Here is a 26,496-nt window from a genome sequence, read left to right on the forward strand (position 1 = left end):
ATCCCTTTTTCCTTTAAAAAGAGTAGATCTTGACTGATAGGGCATGGTGCCCATAATCCAGTATGCTAGCGGTCCTTGCTTTAGTTCTCTGCAGCAAGGAAATGGGATTTCCTGACATGATGAACCAATGCAAAAGGGTTTAAATACCTGTGAGAGAGCTCCTGGCCCATGCAGTGGAAGAGGCTCATTTAGCAGAGTTTGCTAGGCTGGCTTTCTTTACAAGTGATTCTTTAGTTTACTAAGCTCTGCAGTGCTGCTGAATTTATCTAGTACATGGGGGAAAATCCACCTCAGATTTTGCCCTACATATTGGATATTTCTAAGTACAGTAACTCATTTTATCATAGAAAACCAAATAAAAACTAGAGGGTAACAACTCTTGCTCGTTACCGAGCTTGACTGGAATTGAATTTGCACTCTTAATCTCAAGAGGCTCTTTATCCCACTTTCAACTCTTTGTACAGTCCAAACCTTCCTCTCTTACGTTTAAAAAAAGATACGTTGCAACTAGGAAAACACCATCTAAATAACACAGGCATCTGTGCTAAGAAACTAGCTCACTGTAGCTGGTGCACATTTTTGAGCAGTTACTGGAATTGAGTCACCAGCAGTCCATCAAGAGACTGAAACAAACACAGCAGTGCAAAACAGAGTATTGTCCTAGAAAAGCAGAATACAATCTAGCTGTGAAGGTTTCATCTGGACTTAGCTACAAATCCTTCAGACTTTTTGAAGGTTTGATGCTGCTCAGATTTGGGTTTCTGATTCATGTCTGTTTTAGCAGTGGGATTGAGCTATTAATTTTGGATCTGAATTCATATCCAAACTTATCTCAAGTTTAAAGGCATTGGGGTTTGAACGTAGGATTCCTATAGAAGCAAATCTCTATGAAACCTTCAGTCATACTGAAAAATACTGTATTCTATGAAAAGTCCTGGTGAAGTCAATGGCACTACTTGTGGAGTAAGGTATTGCTCAGGGTGAATAAGGGTATCCCAATGTGGCACTTATATAGCACTGTACCATTGGAGGTTGGTGGCAAACAGAACACATTTCACCCTTGAAGGATTTACAGTCTAAAGGGACAAACAAACCAAAAACAAGGGAAGAAAGAACACAGAATAAAGAGTGGCATTTGAGCTTGAATGCTTTTCTATGGAGCAGGGAGGTTTTTAGAAGATTCTTGAAGGAGGAGACAGTGGGAGCTTGATGTATGTTAACAGGGAAGCTATTCCAGGTCTATTGGATATTGTAGGAGACGATGTGGAGATGAATATTGGCAATGGACACAAAAAGAAAGGAATGGAGAGGGCATAGGAGGAGGTGATGACATATGTAGGCAGGTGTAGAGTTGAGAGTATTGAAGTTGAGAAGAATCTTAAACTTGTTACCAAAAATATTGACAGTTCTGATGTCTTGTGTGATTCCTGGGTCTGTGTGGGGTCACCACATGGATCCTGCCTGGACTTTTGCCTAGGGCTTGGCTCTGAGCAATAGAGGGATGCTTTTGCATTTTGCAGGTGCTCAGAACAGGATGTGAGTTTCCACAATTGCTACATAACCTGTGCTTAGCTTTGAAAATTCACCTGAATTCTGGAGCATCTAAAACTTCATTCAGTCTCTGCTGTGCTGCATCCAAGCACACTCCCCTCCCTTTTGCAAATTCAGGCAGAAATGACAGTGCCCAGTCCTGGACTGTGCTGCATGATCCCAACTTGCATTGACTTCAGTAGGAGGGGAAGCACCTGGCACCCCAGCAGATCAGATCTGTCATGAACTAAGGTGATACCTCCAGTTCATGGGGAAATGGGTTATAAATAAAATGAATGTGGTATTAATGTGGGATCTGAGGGTATGTCTACAAAGCAAGATACCCCTGTGGCAGTGAGAGTCAGAGCCCAGGTAAACTGACTCGGGCTCCAGGGCTCATGGTGCAGATGTTTAGGCTCAGGCTGCAGTCTGGGCTCTGAGACTCACCTCCCTGACCCCGCTCCCCTGCCAGGTTTCAGAGCCTGGGCTCCAGCCTGAGTGGGAACATCAACACTGCTATTTTTAGACCCGTAGCATGAGCCCTGAAAGCCCGAGTCGGTTGACCCAGGCTCTGAGACTCACTGCAGCATATTATTTAATTTTTTCCCAAAATAGATCCTGGCCTCCTGTTTTGTAAATTCAATTTTGAGCCTATTATAGATTGTGGAGCTTGCAACAGAATGGCTTGCCCCTTAAGGGCTAGAGGCTTGAGGCCAGCCAATGCTGAATACTAAGGAGGCACACCTGGGATAACCTGGTTTCCCCTCTAAAGAGCAGTAGGAAGCTGCAGAGGGTGAGGGATACTCAGGGAGATCAGTGACTGCTAGGAGCAAGCAGGCGCCAACAGAGAGACCTGGGATTTGCGACTGAGACTACCAGCAAGACAGGCTTGGGAGGAGCCCTGGTAAGTTAGTAAATGCACAGACTTGAGGAGACTTTATTTTGAACTGGTTTGGATGGAAAGAGAAGCAGAAGTAAGAAAAGACTCCAGCCAGGCAGAGCTGAGAGTGGCCTGCCAATGTGGGGAAGAGCTGCAGAGAGCAGACTTGAGACAGGGGGAAAAGATGCCTCAGAACTGAGTTTTTTCTGTCAATAAATTACACACTGTGAAAATGGCCATTAGTGGACAAAATGCTTGGGTGGAGTTTACCTCAGGAGCCACGTGAAGGGGAAAAACAAGGCAAGGGACTGCTTGCAGGGCTCCCCTGAGGCCATGAGGGGTGAGCAAGGGTGGCAACTCATTCACAGGGTGCAAAACCCCAAAACCATTAAGAGTCCTCATCATACAAACATTCATTTATTGTTTTAATCATTTTGTGGTCTGAGGGAACCTCATGGGATGCTTACAAAACTAGACTCTCATATATGTGAAGATCCCAGGGGACAGTATTTATAGAATGCGATTGTACTTCAGTACATCCAATATAATGCAGAACACTATCACTACCAGAAGAAAATAACACTAAACCATTATTTCAGTTCATTTCACACTGATGTGGCTTCTTAAGGAAAGAGCCCTAAAGTAGGTGGTGACCAGAAAAAAAAAAATCTCATTTTGCCAAACAGGTTGAGGAATTGAAATTTGTTTTTATTTCACAGCAGAACAAAACTGAGACTTCTAGAAATGGAAAAAGCTAGAGAGAAAGATACCTCATACTAGCCAATATCCCAGTGGTTAAGGCACTCACTGGGCATATGGGAGATCTAGGTTCAAATTCCTGCTCTGAATCCCAAATCCCACCATGATATTGGCTTTTCTGAGGTGCGTCTCTCCCTCTTTCTAACTTTGACCAGAAATTCCTGGATGTGAGAAATCTTCCCAAAGACATTTTAATGGAAAACAATATGTTTGCACAAAAAGCTTTGGTTTGGACAAATTGGCATTTTCCAAAGAGAAGAGTTGTTGAAAAATTCCCAAATGGGTCTATTCTAAGGGTTTTATGAATGTAACCTGGGTGTTACCCAACACACAAGAATCAGTTCTATCTGCTCTCAGAAATGTAGAGGATGCAGTGATTATCGAAGCAAAGTCATGCCCAGAAGAGGCTTTACAAAACTGTATATACAACACAAAGACTCATTTTTGGTTTTGGCCTGCTGTCACTTTCATGGCTAAGTTTAATGGCTTTTCTGGCTCCGTCAGTGTGTAAATTATACAACAGACTTACTTGGACTAACATTTACTTGTAGCGTACGTTCCCTTATATGTCTCCTCCTAATTTAGCCCTCTAAATCTATGTCTAAACTGGTACACTTACTTGGTTTGGGGACTGTGTACATGCTGCCGGGACCCATGCTGACTGTCCACATTGTTGTGCTGGACACAGGCATAATGCTGTGCACCCACTTATACTCATGTGCACACTGGTGCTGTTATGTGATGTTAGTGCTACCATTTCAGGGGCAGTAGCCCAGGGTTCTGTGGGGTATTATCTTTTATGGGACCAACTTCTGTTGGTGAGAGAGAAGCTTTTGAGCTTACACAGATGAGTTCTGTGACAGGGTCGGGCCAGATGGCTACAGGAGAGTAATAGAAGGCAGATATATTAGCCCCAGGCTAACTAGGTCCCTTTTCCCTGGGGGAAAAGTAACAGGGGAGTAACAGGGAAGGTTCCAGAATAATCAGGAACCTTCTGGAGACAATTAAGACAGACAGGCTGATTAGAACACCTGCAGCCAATCAAAAAGCTGCTAGAATCAATTAAGGTAGGCTAATCAGGGCACCTGGGTTTTAAAAAGGATCTCACTTCAGTTTGTGGTGTGTGTGTGAGGAGCTGGGAGCAAGAAGCACTAGGAGCGAGAACGCGGACTGTTGGAGGACTGAGGTGTACAAGCATTATCAGACACCAGGAGGAAGGTCCTATGGTGATGATAAAGAAGGTTTTGGGAGGAGGCCGTGAGGAAGTAGCACAGGGAGTTGTAGCTGTCACACAGCTGTTCCAGGAGGCACTCTAGACGGCTGCATTCCACAGGGCCCTGGGCTGGAACCCGGAGTAGAGGGCGGGCCCGGGTTCCCCCCAGATCCTCCCAACTCCTGGTCAGACACAGGAGGAGTGGACCTGGACTGTGGGTTCAGAAAAATGGCCAAGCTGAGGTCTGCTGTGAAGCTCCAAGGCGAGCAAATCCGCCAATAAGTGCAAGACCCACCAAGGTAGAGGAGGAACTTTGTCACAGTTCTTACTTGTCTCTCTAGGGAAAGAAAGAGACACTCCACAACTTTATTTTGTTCCCTGAAGTTTCAGATCTGCATCACAAGCCCCTTGCCTCTCCACTGCACAGGGACTCTTCACTGTGTTTATCCAACCACTAGACTGGATCCATCTCCCACTGTTGTTTCCCTTGGTCTGTGCAGCATGGCTCAGTGTGGGGAAAGCCAAGGCACCAGGGACAAGGATGGTAACAATTTTGTAATCTGCATGGCTCCCACTTGTAAGGGGATGGTAACATCAGTGTGTAATCTTCCAAGAGAAAAGGCAACTGTTACTAACCGTAGACAACCCACTGTAAGTTTTCTACAACTGTCCTATCCCCAACCGGGACCTTTCTAACCCAACTCCTCTTGCCCCAGTCCACATTACTGCCTGAAACATGTACAGATGCAGGGGAACAATGAGCTTTCATTAATATTCTGATTTTAAGACATTGCTTTAGCCAAAGACATAGCAGTGGTTCATCAGAAATCAATAAAATCATTGATTTATAGAGGTATCTTGTTTGGTTGGGATCATTTAGGGCTGGAGCAAAGCAGGGGCTGGATGCAGGGGGGAGTTGGAGGAGGGTGCTAAGGGGATGAGGCATGACAATACCTTGGCTTGAACACGGCTGTTCAAACTCAGAGACATAGCAATGCATGACATTGTCATGGGGGGTGGGGGAGGGGAGTCAATGCATGGTCCTTCAAATACCCTGGATCTTAAAATCAGGAATTTAGCACCATGCAAGAGGGGTTATTGGCGGGGAAGGTGGGAGTCCATTGTAACTTACCAGCCTCAGATTCTAGTTCCTGCGAGGACTTGGGGTCCCCATTGGGTTTGTTGGGGGGGCTTCCTCAATCTGCTTCTCTGGGTAGAGGTGCAGATCACATACTCCTCATCCTCCAGGTCTTCTGTGACAACCTCTGCAGTCCCTGCTGCCTCCTTGCCCTGGCACTTATTGGCATCCCATCAGACTATGAGGCCAGTGGGGGAATTGTGAGCCACTTCAGGCTCTGTAGCAGAAGCCCTTGACAGCACCCAGTCCAGCTCATCACGGAAGGGGCATGTATGACAAGTCCGTCCAGAGCAACAGTTTGAGTCTTTCTGCTCCCCTGTACAGGAGCCTCGGCCACAGCCAGAGGCAAGTACTTACTCACACCCCTCAGGCATGCTATTTTACTTGCCTTCCGAAATGTGCTTCTGAATAATAAGGGGGCTATGGTACCACCGTGCACATGGATATGTGTACAGTTGCTAGTGCAGAAGTACCTTAAATCTAAATGGGTGTAACTAATGCTGAGAGCCTAGGACACAGGACAGGAAAGACAACGAATAGGAGGCTGTAAGATTTAAAGTAGAAGTTATTGTACACACTCTGCTGTCCCCATGTGGTTCTATTTTCAAAAGAGCCCAGCTTCTAATGTGATGAACTCTTTGGAAAATTTAGCCATTACTTTGGTAGCTAAATGGGAGTTGAGCTCTTTTGAAAATCTGTCCCTGGTTCTGGGTGCTCAGATCTTCTGAAAAATCTGGCTTTTGTGTGTAGACTGCACTGACCTGGACTCCATTACATCTACTTACCCTCATTTACTGACTTAGAGTGTAATCCCCATACTCTCTCAATTTGACCCAATAAATCTGCAGAAAATAAATATCACTGAAACAGCATAATTTTTCTTGATTATGACATAAAATAATAACTCAGCCACAGAACCTGGTGGTGTGTGAAAACATTCTGCCTCCCCCACCTGTTATGTCAAGTGTCAGTCTTCCACCGTGGTTTCATGACACAGTCTTGTTGGAGTCAGCAGAGTGCTATATAGACTTTGGCCTGAACAGCTGGATGGCTGGCTGAATCTGTTCACTGACTTCAAATCACATGTTATCAGTGAAACCTTTGCTGCTGTGTTTCCTTTCATTGTGTCCTCAAGCTGACCATTTCCTGCTAATGTCCTTTAAGCAGAGAATATACAGAGAAGATCAGGGTCAGCCCCTATGCTGCTAACTCTTCACTTATGGTTTGGGAAGATAAAGCTGTTGTTTTAAAAAGGTTTGAGAAACCATGGAAGTTGCCTGGCTCTCTTTTTTAACAATGTTATAAAATTGATAAAAAGAATGTGCTCATTTCCAATTAGTAACCAATACTAAAAGGATTTTTGGTATTATATCTGGTCGACTGTGATGAATGCAAACTGTTAGTCGGATTGGGGAATCCAAATGTTTAAAAATAACCCTATAAATGCACAGTGTAATGCAAGCAAGGCAAATGTAATGATTCACCCAGGGAAGATAAATTATTAATGGGAAAAGTGCCAAAATGTTTTAATTTGTAACTATAATAAATCTCTTGGGGAATTCATGTCAAATTGTCCGTAGGCTTGATTGCGGTAAGAAATCTTATCCAAAATTATGTTTTATAACTTCATAATTCACAAGGTCATTCTCTCACATGCACTTAATTTAGACAAGAACTGTGTTCAGTAGACACATGAAACACCCTTACCAAACCACGCTGGAAAAAATTACTTTAGGTTTAAATGTCAATAACATTGAAGATTGGAAGTTTGAGCTGCAGCAGGTATCAAGGGGGCACTTATCACAGCTTGGACATTTGGCAAATCATTGTAACGACTTAGATTTCCTAGAATGTTGTTAGCCATCTGTTCAAAACTCAGGGCAGGTAAGGTGTGTGGACTTGCCTGTAGCCACTCACTAATTAGAGAACTTGGAATTCTGGCCAGTTTTTGTTTCCAGGAGGAAGGTATGACGTGCAGTGTGGTACAGAACACTTCCTGGAGTTCTGCAGAAGACATAGCCTACAGTTTAGAACTCTGCAGCCAGAGACTTCACTATCAGGCACTGTGTACAGTTTGGGTTATATATATATTTGGGTTATTTATATATATATATACACATAAAATCACTACAATCCTGTCTGAGGTCACAGATTATTTCTTGCCAAGCCCAGACTTCAGCTTACTAAAGGCCCAATGCTTCATGTGTGTGGCTTTGCTCGAATGAGTAGTCTCAGTGAAGTTACATACATGCTGAAGAATTTGCAGGTCAGAGCCCAAGAGGAATACTGTCATCTCTCTTCTCCTTGCAGCATATTGAAGTTTCACCCTACTCTTGGGTCAAGCAAATATCATTCAAGGGACAAAGACATCTTAAGAATATGGTGAAGTCAACTGAACTGTTTGGCAGTTCCTAGCATGTTTTCTTCTTTCTCAGAAGCACACCTGAAAACTGTCTATACATCTAATTAATGAATTAATTTTTATGCCAAAAGAAGTGGTGGTGGAGGGGTATGTTAAATGTTTATTCACTACTCTTTTAATAATAGTTTTCCCAAATGACATTGTATACAGTACTTGCTATCTGAAAGGGTTCTCTATTAACCATAAAAATAGGATTACTAACATATCTATTGCTCTGTGTCTACTCTGATGCTTCAACTTGTTTTCTTCTTTTAATAATGTGAATTTTGAATAAGTTAGCGAAACACTTTTAAAAATCCCTTTCACTATCTTACAAATAACACCTGAAATTTCTAAAACTGAAAAAAATGTAAAATTCAAATATCATTTTCACTTTTTATGCTATTTACTTTTTGCATTTCTTTCAATGTGAGTAATGAATATAGACTAGTCAATTTCACTTTTTTCTATTAACTATACTATACTCCCACTATTCGAGAATAAAATGGACTACAATATGTTTTTGAAATTTGACCAATTTATGACAAAGATTTAAGAATTACAATCTATAATTTAAAATAAATGAAGGCAAGACAGCATTAATGGAAATTATTCCCTTCTTCCACCTCCTTCCTGTCAGGCTGTAAATATGCTAATTAATGTTACCCTGTCAGGATGTGCTAATGAAAAATAAATTGAATTGGTCATCTTAAATTTTGTGGTCAAATTATGCAAGAAAAGGCGGCTGTTCTGTCAGTGTTATTTAAGAATATTATATAGAATATTTGTTTGCCTGAATCTCTCTCTCTGCTTCTGTTGGAATATACCTTGAGAAATGAGGATTGTAAAATATTTAAAAATCAAGACAGGAGTCTATATATAAAGATCTATATGAAATGGACAATTCTGACATAGGAGGCGGTAATGCCATCTAAAGTTTCTGGTGATATCATAAACCAAAGCTTGAGTGGTTTGTGTAGTTAACAGAACTCGTAAATGGAATTATTGCCCCATAATTCCAAAGTTCACAGGTTTTAATTTTATGTAATAAATGGATTAGATCTATATTTTTGGCACAAACTCCATGTTCTGTTTCTCCTGCTCTCTCTCCATGATAGCTGTTATCTGTTTTTCTTAAACCACTATGGACCAGCTCTGGTGACCTTTCCTTCAACGGCAGAGTGACCTCCACCTTCCATTGGGGTGGCAAGTCCTTCAGTGCCAAAGTTATTCTCTCTTTGCACTCTTTACTGCAAAGGTGAAACAACTTTCACCTTCTTCTCCCAGTAGTTTTGATTGTTTGAATCTCACAATTCATGGCTGTGATGTAATATACATGAATAATGACATTTCTGTGTGCTTGCATTGTCAATTCTGTGATCTAGGGCCAGTATTGTATTATGGAACTAGCATAGTAGCATTGGACAGTCAGAATTAAGACCGCACACTGTGGTGCTATTTTTGGTTCTTTGATGGTCGTAGTACTCTTCTGAATTGAAAGTAAGTGTTACAGAGGGAGAGGGTATTACAGGGTTGGTGTGGCTGAATATTATGATGATAGTATATTTAAGCTTGATTAGTATTGTGTTAGATGTCACCTTAATTTATTATTCCTTTATAACTTTAACTGTTTGTGTTTTTAAAAGGAAATACACTTCAGCAATTCTAATTCTAAGTTAACAAAGGTTTTGTGTGAGAATGTAGAGAGCGAATGTGTACGTGCACACATGAACGCACTGGGGAGATGAACAACAGGTTAGTGAAAAGCAAATTAAGCAACACTTCATCAGTGTTTTATTATTCCACATTACTTTATGCCTAGTATGCATTTCAGGTTGCTCCTTGTAATAATGAGGAAGACAATCCCTGATAAAATGTTCTGCAACAAAACACTGTCATGGCAAAAGGTCCCCCAACAAAATGTCATGCTGCAGTTTATACTCCTGTGATCCTGGGTTTGTCCACAGTCTATTTTTTTTTTTCTGAACTAGACTGACTGAGCTTGTTCTGATTAGCAGTGGGAGAAATTTCAAAAGTTCAGATGGCCCAACGTTTGCATGATTTTCTAATGATTATCTGAACCTCTTAGGCCCAAGCAGTAACTAAGAGTTAATAATTTCATGTTGAGAACTGACCAGATCTGTCTAAGAAGAAAAAGGGAGCAGTAATTGATTTCTCATTTCTAAGACATTTGCTCTAAAGCAGAGGTCAGATTACGTTTATCTCTCCCTCACCCTCTCATTTTGTCTTTTTTTTTTTTAACTGTGGGATGAGGTTAAGATGACTTAATGATGCTTTTTCAGCACTGTCTTCTTTGGTGCCAGTCACCTATGTGATGTGCAAATCCTTTTAGCAAAACTTCCTTCAGTTTTAATAACCTATGATGATTATACCCAAAATCCAGTCAAAGGGGAGCATTTTACATATTACAGGTCTGATTTTCTGACTTACAGTACATATAACATGATGAACCCACATTAATTCCACTGAGGTTAGTAGAGTTACACCATTTAAAAACCGATATGAGAAATCAGAATTAGGCCTTGTTAGTTTAAATTGGACATTTCTGTTTTTGAGTTTTAACTTAAGAACATGCAGAAGTCCCCTACTATCCTGGCTATTGGAACCATTCAGCTTAGTTGATTAAGGAGAGAGAGGTTGTTAAACTCATCTGTACAGTGTCCCAAGGGCTATTCTAACTTGTTCCATTGGGAAAAGAGGAAATCAGTAATTTCTCAGGCCTCGTCAACCCCTAAAGCTTAAGTCAACCTAGTTACATCACTCAGGGCTGTGAAAAATTTCATGTCATGTCGTTAGGCCAATCTAAGCCCCACTGTAGACACAGCTAGGTTGATGGAAGAATTCTTCTGTCAACCTAGCTACTGTCTCTCAAGGGGGTATATTTACTACAGTGATGGAAAACCCGCTCCTGTCACTGTAGTGCTTGTCGTGTAGACATACCCTCTGTGCTGGTATATACGATGTAGTCAACGCCAGTTATCTAAGGTCAAGATTAAATATTTTTTTTAATGATGTATTAGGTAGCATTCTGACTGCTTTGAATGAGCTGTTGAATGGTAGATTTTTACTCATCCAGATTTGGGCATGATGACTTTCTTAGTGCTTAATGTGGGTGTCCAAAGTCCTGTGAAGTCTATTGAAAGAAAACTAGTTTGTAATATGCTTTTACTTGCATTTAAAGAGGTGAGATTTTTCTCTTATAATAATAGAAAACTGTTTGGATAATAGAAACACAGAATTTAGAGATGGAAAATTCCTGTGTGGACGTACACCTATCAGTGCAGGATTGCTACAGTAACTAGCATAGTCTTGTTATGGTGCACTTTGGAGAAGGAGAAAATGTGTAGCTGTGTGAACAGGTCATGTGCAGCCACTGCAGGTGGAACTCTCAGCTACTATGAAAACAGGTACAGTACTAACGAAAAACCTAAGGTAGGAGGGTGGAATAATACAAACAGACTAAAACGATTGAAGATTTTTCAAAGATGAGGGATGGCTAAAGGTTCAGATGAGTTGATTCATATCAGGTTTGCTCATTCCTAGAGATGATGGTGTATACTGTGGGCCAGTGTCAAAATTAGGTACACTCACATCACTTGCTTGAATTTGCATTCACACATAACAGTTAGGTACCGACTGATAACTGTCCTTGTTATACACCCAATACCAATATGCATTTTGTATATGCATAAAATTTCAAGTATCTTACAGGCCTACATTTAAAAGTATGTACTATACAAAATTCAAATCCATTCATTGATTTTATTCTATACAGTAGTTTCAACCCACAGAATAGAATTTTGGCAAAGAAAAGTTTTGGGGACTGGGGTTATGTGGTACTACATCAATTAAAATGGTAACATTTTTCTTCTGTCCATCCCCTTAAGTAACTTAGAAATCAACACACAGTGTCAGACATTGTAGGAACCACAAACTCTGCCACGAGAGTTAAAGGTCTGTCAGCTTTTACATGATTAATGTCTGTGTTCTGGTGTTTATTATAACTTGGCTATAAACAGCCTGGGTTGTGTCTTGGAATGAATGCTAAACTACCACGGGGAAGGGATTTTATGATTTTTTAAATCAAATTTGCCACTTCTATATTTTTATTTTTTACTACTGTACATTTAAAATGTTCATCACTTTTAAGTCTGTTCTCTTTTCTCAGTTGCCTTCACAATTTATTTTAACTACACTTTGCCAGTAAGTGGGACTCTAATGTTTTACTTTATTGTGCTCCAATGAACCAATATTTGAACATGCCAAAGAAAGTGAGGTTTTAAAAGTGGTTACATGCAGTAACTACATTTGTAAGGATATTTACATATGTCTGGATCCATAATAGCACCCCTCCCCACCCCCTCAAAAAACCTAGAGCTGGGCAAAGAGTTGACAGCAATTGTATTCAATTGTCCATTATTGAAGTCGAGATTGGGTCCAAAGAAACCTCACACTCTATATTATGTTAATGCCAACCTTTTTGTCTTCGATTTTTGAGCACACCCTAAACCACCTTAATCACATAAGTAATGCAAGCATTTCAAAACAGTGCATGAACTTACAGGCCCTATGTGTTGTGTTACTTTGGCACAATGGGATGGAGTTTCAACCCTGAATTTCATCCTTTTTGTGAGTTTGTCTGAGCATTTACCCTATTTGAACATAGCTTTTTTCCTTTTGTAGTTTAATTACATAGATCATCCCCCTTCTTCCCAAATTTCTCATTTAATTGAAATCATAAGTAATTCTGCCTTGACTGGCGCATGTGAAAAAATGCTTTGAGTGTCAATTCTTGCGAGAGTGCTGGAAAACAGATGTAAGATTTGTAAATAAAAAGCTAGAATTAAGTAGTTAATCTGTGAGAGAGGCTGATTCAGATTGCTTGATTGTCTCAAGATCATTGAACAAATCCCAATCATCCTGCTGTTTTTTCCTTATCTATATTGCGTGATGCTGCATTTTTAAAGGGCTTTCCTGCTCATCAGAAAAAGTGTTGGGCAAATAATTTGTAACAAATGGTTTATTCAGTTAAAGTAGCTCCCTTTTTCTCTTTGTGAATTGTCTGTAAAAATCAAAGACTATTTCCAAACTTTTAAAACTTTTTTAACTATGACAGAGGGTTCTCTAATTTTTTCATGTGGACCATGTCTTAATAGCGAGATTGTGTCATGGACACCTCTCCTCCTCTTTGTGATCAAATTACATCACTGTGGCAACTAGATAGCAACTGTTTACATAGAAAAGTAACATTAGAAAAGCATCTACTATATTTTGAGTTTCTTTTAATGCAACTGAGCAGCTGGAAAAAAAGAGAACCAGCACCATATGACCAGCTAGCTCGAACAAATAGTCCCTGGACCATGTTTCAGGAACTATGGGCCAATGGAGGTTTGTGAACTACTTACTTCAGTTCTGATTTTGACTGTTCGTTACTGATATTGTTTCTACTCCTTGACTAAATGACCGAAACATTTATAATCAGGAGGAAAATCATAGGTTTCAAGAAACGAACATTCCTAGCATGAGCCTTTGCACAAACACTTATTTGCATGAGCACTCTCGAGGCTTATGCTTTCTACTAGCATTCTTGCTAACAAATACTCATATGAATGATTTCTGAAAATAAGTGTAAAGGGGGTCATGAATACCACTGAGGTGAATTCATGGTTTTCATTCTAAAGCATGTTTCCATGTACTTTCCTTGCAGTATTCACCCTGCTCCCAATCAGCAAAACGTTCTAAAACAATGGACAAATTCAGAAACAAAAATCTGTTTATAAGGGTTGAATTTTTTTTTACTTCCATATTTCATTCTGCCACATACATAAATGTTCTAGAAATGCCAAAAAGCCATCAAAGTAGAATTCTCTTGTGTCCGGTAAAGTATTTAATCAAGGCAACAACATTAAAAGCAAACCACATTCAAAAACAAGTATGCACTATAAATAAATTGCTAAACACTATTGAGCTTTTGGACATGTTACAGCCACAGCTGTTAATCTGTGATATTAGGCACATGATCAGGTTTGTGCTTGACTAGGGACACAGAATTAACCAACTTAATTATAACTGATTATATGTGTGGGGAAAGCCTTTGTAATATGGCTACAGTTAACACATCCATGCTCCTTGTTATGGACTGAGTCCTTGAATCTGCAAAGTAAACCCCACGAATAGGTTCTTGCAGCCATACAGAGCTTCACTGATGTAACTGAGGCTCCACACAAGCTCAGGGGTCTGCCCATGAGGCTTAAGAAGGTATCTTCAGAAGTCTTTCTAATGGCAGTAGATTTGCTGTTTATAGATTCCTGTATAATAATTTAAGACATTAAATTGTTAACCAGAACAAAACATGCTTCCTTGTAGTTCAGACCAATGGGTGTGTATGCTATTTTCTGAATGATCATGCACTGAGAGTCGATCTTTCTTTCATCTGTGAGGCGCTTCATGTAGAGTACTGAATATCTTCTAATCCCATTGAAGTTAATGGGAGTTGTGGGACTGCTGCACCTTTGATAATCAAGTTTCTGGAAGGAAACTAACCATGGGTTTAAGTGCCAAACTTTGGCACCAAAGTTTGAAATTTTTGGCCTGTGGTCTCATTCATTTGTCTCTTGAAAGCCTCTCCATGATTTCTTGTGAATCTTTGCCCACCACAATAGATGTACATCAATCTTGAGAAAGAACTGGCCTGATTTCCAGAAATACTGAGCACCTCTTGGTCTCCTGTCTTGAACAGGCTTGATGCTTAAACAGGAATTTTAAGCATGGGTAGAAAATTTTACTATATGCTACCTTTATATGGGAACAGCATAAGGCTGAACTTGGAGTGAATAGTTTACATAGCATTCAGCATCAGAGAGGCTGCCTCCATTATTAATATAGTGTCTACAGGATCATGGTAGGTGAAAGATATGCTGCCTGCAAATCCTTGCAAATGCTTGCAAGAATCCGGAGCTGAAAACCGTAAGAAACCCAACCTATTAAAGTACTCTTTCCAGCTGTGCTCATTTGCTGGCTCTAGACTGATTTATTGACCATCTTGGGTGTAAAGAGAAAATTAAAAGCAGAAGGAAAGGAAGGGGGAGAGAGAGAGTGATTTGAACGTTATAATCCGAAGATAATTAAAGAGTAGGCCATTTTGCCTTGAAATTGTTGCCACTTTTGATATTTCATGTGCAGAACACTTTTTTGCCCACTATTTGGCATGTCCTTCACTATTTCCCTCATGAAAGATCAAATTTTCATTGTTTCAGGAAAATTATATTAGGTGTCATGGACCTTCAGTTTTGCATTGGCATCTGCCAAAACAATAAGATAGTAAAATAATCGTGTGTGTGTGTTCTTTCACTGCTACCCCCACTTCCTGGCTTTTCATTATTGCTGTTCTGAAATGGCTTTATCACAATGAAACATAAACAAGAGATTATGTATCTCATCTGGATTAGCTTCACAGCCTTTCTCCTTTTAACCAGAGAAACTCAGTGACCTGCTAAAATACAGTATCAGCTGAGTTTTCTTTGGCTCACTTGGTTCTCTTGACTTGACACTAGCAAGATCAAGCCGTGTAAGACTGTCAGCACAAGGGATATCCTTTGAAAAACAGGACAAGTTTTTCTATTTGATAGTCAGACTTTTTAAAAACTTTTTTTCTTCATATTTTCGATTCCCTCCTCCCCACCCCCCTACAGAGGGAAGAGAAACCTTTTTAGATCTAGAGTTAGCTTCCTGGTGTTGCTACTCGAGTGGAACAATTATATATTGAACATTACATCAGGATTAACAAATGTTTTTAAAATGCAGAAAAACAATGTCTTGCCAATTTTGCTTTATAAGTCTCATGAGTTTTATTGGAAGAGAGGATGAGTATTTTCACTTCAGTTGTTGCAATATGTTTATATAAATGAAGACAAATAGTTTTACAGGGAAATCAAATTCTGACTTTAAGAAGCATTACTCTTGATTTTTTTTAAATTGTTCAGTATACAAATAAGCAATTTGATGATTTGTATGGAAGTGGTAATATGCTAAAGTAACTAGATATAGGGGAAAATGTGTGTGATTAAAAACTTTGCCATAAAGAAAATACTTGGTTTTTGTGTAAGATAGGCTGAAGTTGCAGGTGGATTTGATAAAAGAATGTTATCTCACATGCAGTCCATGTCCTAGACAAGTATTAAGACTGTGAAAATCTTTGGGTGGCTCATGAGAGAGATTTCTGAGATAATGTGAGAAATAAACTAAACTATTCAGTTTCATTATTCCCTGGAACTATTTTAACTTCCAACAGGAAATCACTCTTGAACTCATTCATCTGTTCTGGTACTTCTTCACAGAAGACAAATCAGGTAAAATTCTCTGCTAGCATGACTCCATTAATGTCAAGGGAGTTACCCCTGTAGAGAATTTGGTCCATGGAACCTGATTGTGATAGAGGTTACCACTTCTGTAAATCAGGAGTAAAATGCCTTTGTCGTCAATGGAGTTACCCTCATGTAAAATGGGCTGAAAGGTTGAAAACAGAGCACTATTATCTTAGATCACACTACCAGAGCTGTTGCGTGCACACGTGGGTTGTTCTAGAAGGTTATGTTGCAGTCGTTAGAGAAAACAGCTGGGAGTCAGAAGTATCTGTGGCGCTGGCAGACCAGGGACTGGCTCTTGCCAAGGCTCTGGGCCCCAGCCAAGCACTGAGAAATTCATTGCTGGAAAACAGTCTGTTTCACCTGTGCGTTAGTATGGTTACGATGGGTATTGAACTTGTAACAAATGCTTGTAAATTGTGGCATTTGTTAATCTCACTTATAATATCTTTACCACATGCTAAAGGTAATATTTAAGATTTTGCTTTAAAACTGTAAAAAATGTTTTCTCTGAAACTGTGAATCCAGTCAGGTTGAATCGTCTCCTGGCCATCAAGAAGGGCTATCACAACTAAACTGGCCATTGTGGGACATCACAATACAGAGACTTTGTTAATTGCCCCTTCACAGCCATGAAGCTGTTACACGCAAAAGGGTTCATCCCATCGCTTGACTCCTGAAAGAAGGAAATAAAAATAGCTGACAAGAAAAAATTTCATCTTTTTTTTTCAGCCTCACAGGGCTGGAGCTATGAAACAGAAGCAGAGATCATAGAATCATAGAATAACAGAGTTGGAAGGGACCTCTGGAGGCCATCTAGTCCAACCCCGTGCCACTCAATTAGCCACTCAACTGTTTTCCCTTAAGCAATTTACACGCACTTCTTTCAACCCGGCTGAAAATTGGATGTAAATTCAGTGACTTTACTGAAAATGGAATATTTTTATCTGGGCTGAGCTTTTGTTTATAAATACAAATATGTTTCCAAGTTTGGGGTATATACTATTTAGTGGCACTTCCCTTGGCACTCTGCTAGGTGTACAAGATGTTTCCTGTACACTGCACAACAATACAATGGAGTGAATGCTACATACAACAAAAGGGATCCCTAGAAAAGGAGATACAGCAATAGGTCCTACACCTACCTTATGCACTAACAGGCACAATAGGGGCACCAGTAACACATCAGCTCATGAAACACAGCTCCTCATTGGAAATATATGCTATTTTCATGTCTATGACATTTGTGAAAACTTCCCTCAAACTATAGTCTGTCTTAGTTCTTGACCATAGCATGTCATGAAAGTAAAAGATTCCAGTTATTGACTTCTGGAAGTGTCATGTAGTTTACTCTAAATCCAGGGCATCTGCACTTTATTTCAGTAATTAAAACTGTGTGTCAATTTATAGCACTTAATTTATGTTAGCAGCTAGCAAGACAATTACAAAAGTTTTAAATGTTGTAATAAAATCATAGTTTTAATAACTAGAAATGTAGTACAGATGGTCTGTGTTTATAGAAATGTGAAAACTGTATCTCCAGTATGTAGGATTCATGTAATTCTTTAGGCACTGTGATATATTGATATGCCATTTTTTCCCTATAGGAGAACTCTCCTTCCTTTCCATCAGATGCTGATGCCCCCAGACTCTGATGTATGGACATTAAGGGTATGGACATTACTTAAATGGCATATTCAAGGTTTTCCTGGGTTGCTACCAATTAATCTACTCCTGCTCTTGGTCTCTTGTGTGGCATTGTTTCAATGAGCCATTGCGATGCCAATAGACACCAAAATAATATTGAAGTCAGTCTTTTTGTGATGTTCCCTCTCACAATCAAAGCAGCCTCCTCACTTTACATGGGATATTAATCCATGTCAGGAACTGCACAAACTAATGTTCTGTTTTCAGCTAACTTGGTGCAGAGCCCAACCACAGAGCTAAGCTGAAACCAACCTTTCCACTTAACTCAGCAGAAAGGGTTGCAGCTTTGTCCAGGCAGATGCCATATGTGCTTCCCTGTACAACACACTTCTGTCAGCAGAAATTTCCATCATCTCAAAAGGAAAGTAAAATACACTTTCATATTAAATTTGATGCCACACTTTGCATTATACATGTTTGTTTTCTTTTATACAGACTTTCCAGACACATTTTTTAAGTAAGGTAACTAAGACTGGGTGAGAACAGCTGATGTATAATCAGTACATTTTGCTAGTTGTATCTCTATAGCTAATACAATAAATAGTGGAACAGCTTGGTTTAATTATATTACATTGCATACACAACAAAACAATCATTTAAGAAAATAATTTATTATGAAAGGTTTATTGCTGTACTGTGCATTTCCAAATGCTGAACCATACTAAGTCATTGGCTAGTAATATAACCACATATATATTAGTCTGACTTTAATTTTCTCTATTGAGAATGTGCATACATATAATTTTTTTACATGGACCAAATAACTTAAGTGACTAGCAATGGCGATACAGAACTTTTCTCCTCATTGGTTTCAAATTTGATCCAGACTGGTAGTGATTGAAAGCCATTCTCTTATGGCAGTTTTGTGGCATATTGGAAATGAGCTGACAGACCCTAGGAACTGGAGTGAGGTAAGCCTGCTCCCTTACAGACAACGGCAGAATTCCCATTATATTCAATGGGGCAGGATCAAACTCGTAATAGATAGGTGCATCCATTAGGCCCATCAGATTTGCCAGCTAACTTTGTTAGTAGTCCTGGCACAGTGAACAGGATCTGAATAGAAGGAGAAGGGGTTTTTTTAAGTGTTCAACTTAAATAAAATGATCTTTTAAAAACAAAAATGGAAGAATAAATGGAAGACATTTTAGCTAATATGAATTAATAAGCATGGGGAGAGAAGATAAGAGAAGAAGGAAAGGAGAGGTTAAATGACAAGCTGTTGTATTTCTGATGATATAGTCCAATTGAGGAGAGAAGTTTTTATACAGTGTGGCAAGACACCTCCTTGGCCTCATCAGCCTCAGCATTTCTTCCTCATGCAGTGGGGGCCTGTAGTAAATCAGTCCCACTCTGGAGGGTTTTTCAATATGTTTACAAGGTGGGCCTCAGGGGAAGCTCAAGTAGTTCTCTTAAACAAAACAACCACCAAAAAACCAAACTCACAACACAAATAGGAATACCTTTCACTCCCACTTTCCCGGGTGTTGACTTATTACACTGGCTTCTGGTGACCAGTCTTTTCCCAAACACAGTTAACTTGATTGTTTTATCTATAAGGAGGAGACACAGCCATCCACCCAGGAATAGCCTTTTCTCCTATTGCCACTAACCTGCTGCAGCTTGCTTCTCCTCCCTCTTCCTCTGCTCTCACCAGAAGAGGGGTTTTTAAAGGTCACTGTGGCAGCCCTTAACTGGACTCTGGTGTCTCTAATTAACTCGAGGTAATTGTTCTTCAGTTTATAGGGACAAGGGCCTTCACCATTCTGGGGCTGATATATCTGTCTTCCACTATTCTCTTATGGGGCATCCACTGGCTCCCTTGACACCTTTGAGGTGCTGTCCAGGGTTCTCTGCTTGGTGTCCCCGTCAGGTTCCCTTAGTTGAGCCCTGTGACCTCACTCCCATTCCTGTTATTTCCTTAGTTGTCCCCCATAATTATTTGGAATCCTGGACCTGTGGATCCTCCCCTTAGGCTGGGGAGAGGTCCTTTAGCAGTGGGCGGGCTTCCGCCCACCCACTTCCTGGATCCCAACAGGACTGTTCTCTTATGCGGCATCCACTGGCTCCCTTGACACCTTCGAGGCGCCATCCAGGGTTCTCTGCTCGGTGTCCCCTTCAGGTTCCCTTTGTTTGACTCTTTGACCTTCACACCTGCCCCTGTTACATTTTTGATTGTCCCCCACAATTATTTGAGTTCCTGGACCTTGTGGATCCTCCCATAAGGCTGGGGGAGGACTTGCGCCCACCCACTTCTCGGAGCCCAGTAGGACTACTCTCTTACGTCTGACAGATCTCACTTTGTCATAATAGCAAGAACCAAGCGGAAATGGGGACAGGCAAAAGGGGGCAGAATAGAGTAAGGGGGAGAAGAATGGCAGGGGACAAATAGCACTTGGTACTGTGAGTCTTAAAAAATTCTAATATGCTGAAGGTAAAAGAATAACAAACCATGTTAAAAGTATGGCAAGAGCACTTCCATGGAACCCAGCACCTTTGGGTTTTTTTAAATCTAGGTCTCAGTTCTTAACAAAAATCAAATCAGAAGGCTCTTGGGATTGTCAACACATAATTTTCTATTGTATGTACGATTCCAGCATTTAAAAATCAGTGTATGGGTGCTGTTAATAAAGATGTATGTGCAGAGAAATAAAACGGGGTAGTGGGACATAGCCACTCTAGATGAGGGGGTAGGAAGATAAATGTAGGCAGAGGTCAGTTAATTCTATTTTCTCTCATAACAGTATATCTGAAAATGTGGGAATTGCAGATTAAATGTTTATCTCCTTGAAAAAACAATCATGGCCTGATTCTGATCTGAGTGTCAGTTACTTAGAACATGGCCTATTGAATCTTATAAATCCCTGTTGTCGCCACCTGTGAATTGTTTGTTCATTCTTGAAAATCCCTAAAGACTCAGTCTTACGAGTCTGTTATCTTACCAGTTTTAACAGCTATTCAGTTTCATCACTGACAACTGAGAGTTGCATCAGTAATGTAAAACGGCTTAATGTAAAAATTTGAGGGGCATATACTCTATTGCCATATGATAAATGCTTTTCTGGGCAAATTGTCATCATATAGAATTTAATAATTTTTGTATTTTGAGTTGTGTGAATAGTTGAAATTAAACTCCTCCAAGACTATTAGGAGCTGAATGTTGCACCATATTGTCATTTCGGAGGTAAAAGTAATTTCCCATAGAGTTTCGATAAGATCTTAGATTTGGACTCTGACTTGATCATTGCAAGGTATTGATGATCAGTATAAAGGCAGTATGCAGAGCAATGATCTGATAGTTCGAAAAACTCCCTATAGCATCAACAAGAAAGCTGAAGCTTTCAATAAAGAGCAGCATGTTTGTTTTAAGAAAAAAATCATCTTGGAAACTGTAGATTTTCATAAAATACTCAGAGAATAACCATGGATACGTGAGACAGACACAGGAAATCAAATATTTATTTTGTCTTTGATTGCTAAGGAAGGTATTCATTATAATAAGGTGTTTCCCTGCCATTTTTAGAAGAAAAGAAGGAAAGACAAACTAGCTTACTTGGTTACTAATGCCCTTTTAGTGAAGAAAAGCTTCCATGTGATTAGCTGGCTGAGCTCACTGTAATGGACCCTGCAGGTGATCAGCCCACATCCTTCTCTGCTTCTTCGTCATGGATTGTTGTGGTAACAGAAAACAATGTTTAAGCTGTGAATACTAAAAATATATTTTTACTACAAAGGCAGACAATTTCATTTGTTCCATTAACCACTCCTAACTTTTTATATTTTAATGATTCTCAATTAAATGACTAGAACAAAAAACAAATAGAAAAGTGGTAGCTTCCTGTGGCAAAGTTATCCCAGGCTCTGACCAATCTCTGTAAATTTCCACACACACCTGAAAAAAAGTTCCCCAAAAACCCCCAAGGGTCAGATTTTGATACTTCATTGAGTAGTACCTTCCTCCCTAAGTGGTCCTATTGAATTCAGTGGAACTCTCATGGTTAAGTTTAAGATTTTGTCATGGTTATTTTTAGTAAAAGTCACAGACAGGACATGGGCAATAAACAAAAATTCACAAAAGCCCATGACCTGTCCGTGACTTTTAATAAAAATAACCCGGGGGAAGGAGAGGGATGACGGCTGGAGCCCCGTGGTGGTGGGGGAGGAGGACTGGTAGCCTGAGCCCCACCGCCCTGGGGGAGAGGGGCACAGCCCCATTCCCGGCCGCAGCCACGGACAGTGGAGTTGCACAGCCCCAGCTCTGGCCCTGGCTGCAACCACTGACAGCTGAAGCCGAAGAAGTCATGGAGGTCCGGTAAAGTAATGAAATCCATGACTTCTGTGACCTCCGTGACTAAATCATATCCTTACTGATGGTGTAAGCTACTGTTCAACATGAATGAACAAATCAGAATCTGGCCCTTAGTTAAGGTAGAATTAAGGTTGTAAATAAGTCTCTATTAACTTACAGCAACATTTTTAAAATGTTGTAACTACAACAAATACAAACATTGGAAATGAGGAAATTCAGAAATAAATGTGGGTCAACTCTGAAAAGTAAGTGTGAAATTCCATATTTATTATGTCTCTCTGATTTACTTTTCAAATGTGCTAAATACACAATTAGAAAGATCTCAAAATGGGATCTTATGTACCATCACCAAAACTGAAGTTTCTGCAGGCCAAATTAAACTCTGATTTCATCTGTGCAGCCTCAATGTCTTCAAATCCCATTGCCTTCCGTGAGCTTTTCACAGAGGGTAACTGATTGGAACACAGGAACCTGTTCTGTTGTTGATGTCTAAGAAGGGAAGAGAATCCACTTTAGAATGGAATGACTTTAAATAAATTTGAAAGTCTGGAAGTTGAAAGGTTGTACTTATTTAAGTAGAAATACTTCAATGTCAAATTTGAGATACATAAAGACTTAGGTTGTACACACAAACATTAAAGCACCCATGTCCAGGAATAGTCACTTCTGAAAATGTTTGTCTCAATGTCCCCTGCAACGGACAAACTCTAGAATAATAAAGTCCCCAAACTTGCAAAGACTGATTCACATGAGTAACATGCAAATAGTCCCACTGAAGTGAGTGGAACTACTCATACACATAAAGTTATGCATAGGCTTAAGTCTTTGCAGGTTCAGGTCCTAAAGTGACATGTTTAATGTGTTAATAGGGAGTTTAATTTTTATTCACTAGTTTTTGGGGTGTATGTATGGATGTGGAAATATTTTTGGAGCATGTAATCACTCGCTAGTGAAACACCTTAGATTATTAAGGATTCATTTCAGCAGAAATCTATGGTGTGAGCTGCAAGTGTGGGAGGGGAAGGAAAGAGACTGAGTAGTTACAAATATACACATTCTACGTCTGTATGACCCATAGTCTTCCTGCCTATCAGACCAACAAACACATGGTGTGAAATCAACAAAGGAAGTAAGTAAATACTGTAATTAACTTTGGACATTAGAGTTAGCAATTAGAAATACTTGTCAAGCAAGTCATCTGTCTGCACATGAGTTTCCGAATCTGTTAAATGCAGGTAATGATCTATGGATGAGAAAGTGACACGTACCAGAGGTGCTAAGATTTATTATTCAAAGGAGCTCCATTGAATGAATTCACTGATTTGAATGTGTCAAACATGATTTATTCAAAGACCCAGGATTTTGTAAGTTTCTCTAATGCAAGGTTCTTTCTTTGTCTGTACAATATAGCTTTATTCATTTCCCTCATACTGTCATTGTGGTGGGATCACATTATACATGGTAAATAAATATTTGCTCTCCTTGTACTGTGGAACATTTTGATTATTCTAGAATTCCAAGGGTTCTGTGAACAGGTACTCACATAAGAGCTGTAAATAACAAACTTATTTTGATTTATTTATTTATTCAGTCCCACTTACTATGAAAGATAAATGTCTTGTTTTGATATTTTAATTTTGTTTCATTCCTTCTAGCAGTGTTCAAGTTCTAGTTTCTGAGCACTGAACATAATTGTCTCCTGCCTAACTCATTTTTCTTTGAACACGGGGTGTTGATGATGTCAGCTATGTACCTTTTTGAGACTGCCTGCTTGAAATAAAGCAACCATCCCTTCCCATCAAGATTAGTCCTTGACCACATTCCCAAAGAGAAAAGCCAGTCAATTATCCAAAGAACAATATAATACAGACACAATTTACAGAGCTAATCCCAAAGTAGTATACTGGGTTCCACAATATGTGTAGAGCTGATGGTGATAATAGCGATAGGCTGGGGAAATCTAAAATCTGGCTAATCTTTTTCTTATCTCCCGCTCCTTGTACTGTGGGTTGTCTGTCCTGGGCCTCCGAAATCAGACTGATCTATCTCTGTTCACACTGGACCTAATTCTTCTCTCTAATAAACAATGAAGTTCCACCCCTATATTGGAGAGCACTGCAGATGTTAAAAGGTTACACTTGGTGACAAGCATTTTGTGGTGAAGGTGTGTGTTGCAACTTAAAAACATGAAAAGGAGAGCTAGGTTGTATTTGTATCCAGTTACTGTGTATGCACAGGCACCATGCAATGGAGTCTGTAACTTGGGAAAGGGATGTACTCCTGATTATGAGAAGATTGCCAGCAAATCTCAAAGCTAAGACCTTGAGAGAGCTAAAAAGATGATTTTTCCATTTTGGAAAAAAACTGATATTTTATACCACTCTCTGTTATCTGTTTGTTCTTTTCTGTAGCACAAAGCTTTATTATAACAGGCAGTTGCTTAATATTTGAGAAGTAAGGTACAGTATCTGGAAGGAAAGGAGTGTCTCTCAGTGCAGTTTCCTATGGAAATAGGAAGTAGCAGAAAGAAGTCTTTTAAAATTTTGTACACAAGGCCTATAGAGAGATATTGAAACGGGACTAAAAATGAAGAGATGTAACCAAAGTTTCTTTTAAAATAGTTTTGCAAGGTTTTAGCCATATGACTAACACACCTCAAATGTGAATGGAAGCCATGCATTTATTGTTGAAAATATAAGCCAGGGGTGGCCAACCTGAGCCCGAGAAGGAGCCAGAATTTACCAATGTACATTGCCAAAGAGCTACAGTAATATGTCAGCAGCCCCCCATCAGCTCCCCTACTCCACTCCCAGTGCCTCCCACCCACCAGCAGCCCCGCTATCAGTGCCTCCCCCTCCCTCCCCACACCTCCCGCTCAGCTATTTTGTGGCGTGCAGGAGGCTCTGTGGGGGAGGGGGAGGAGCGAGGGCACGGCAGGCTGAGGGGAGGGCACGGAAAGGGGTGGAGTGGGGGCAGAGCCTGTGGCAGAGCCAGGGGTTGAACAGTGAGCACCCCCCTGCACATTTGAAAGTTGGCACCTGTAGCTCCAGCCCCGGGGTTGGTGCCTATACAAGGAGCCGCATATTAACTTCTGAAGAGCCACATGTGGCTATATTTCTAATGCATTCATTTAACAGTATGGTCTGTTGATCTCAGCAAGGAGTCAGTAGTTCTAATTCTGTCTCTTGCACTGATCAACTGTATGATCTTGGATGGTAATAGTAATACTTCTTATATAGTGCTTTTTATCTATAGATCTCAAAATGCTTTACAAAGGAGGTCAGTATCATGGTCCCCATTTTAAAGACGACACAGAAAGGGAAAGTGATTTGCGTAAATTCACTCAGCAGGTCTGTGGCAGAGCCAGGAATAGTGCTCAGGTAACCTGAGTCCCAGTTCAGTGTTCGATCCACTAGGCCATACTGCCTCCTATTATAATAAGACACCATTGACAGTATTACCAAAGTTTATGGTGGCACAAGTGATCTATTACACTGCCTCTCTGGCTCAACTCTAGCCCCTGGAGGAATCTTCAGAACAGCTGTTGGTTATGTTCTAGTTTCCTTAGTTCTTTAGTTGTTTCATGGCTCCAGGGTTTGATCAAGGGAACTGGCTGCTCAACTGGGATTTTCAGAAACATTCTGAAGGTTGCACTTGCTCAGCTTCTTGACTTGGTAATGTAAAGGCACAACTAAGCCCACTAAACACATTTTCAGGAATCCCACTCCTAAGTAACTGAAAAATACACACACAAGAGAGCACACAAGAGAGAGTTAATTTGTAAAGAGTAAATACACTCACAGTAGAGAGTTAATTTGAGATAGATGGGAGAGCAAGCTGTTGCTAACGGGCTAGGTTGAGCCAACGGGGGGCGGGGAGTGAGACTAGCTAGGATTGGCACAGTGGTGCTTTGAGAGAGATGCACCTTGAGTTTTGTATTTCTTAGTGGTCATCATTAATACCTGCAGGTGCAGGTTTTCTGCAGGCGAAGTCGCTGAATTTTGTTGTCCCTGTTTTTGGCTCCTTGCAACAAGACTAGAATGTCTCAGTAGCTGCACATTTCACAGATAGCACCCACTTACATACAAAGAGCCTCTTTTGCATTCCATGGTGCATGGGCACAACCCAGCTCAGAATTTTCGATAATGCGGGTGACTATGTCCTTTGCATTAGCA

General features: G+C 40.2%; 1 long non-coding RNA gene across 1 annotated transcript; it reads left to right on the forward strand.

Annotated features, from left to right (window-relative positions):
• Positions 1-2,333: 2,333 nt before the first annotated feature.
• LOC122465694 lies at positions 2,334-22,811 on the forward strand. The gene is made up of 4 exons (XR_006290705.1): positions 2,334-2,438; positions 9,568-9,676; positions 17,913-17,976; positions 22,722-22,811. It is a non-coding gene; the product is annotated as an uncharacterized LOC122465694 (long non-coding RNA).
• The last annotated feature ends 3,685 nt before the right edge of the window (positions 22,812-26,496 follow it).

Source organism: Chelonia mydas, chromosome 4 (assembly GCF_015237465.2).
Source record: "Chelonia mydas isolate rCheMyd1 chromosome 4, rCheMyd1.pri.v2, whole genome shotgun sequence".
In the NCBI taxonomy this organism is placed as follows: Eukaryota; Metazoa; Chordata; order Testudines; family Cheloniidae; genus Chelonia; species Chelonia mydas.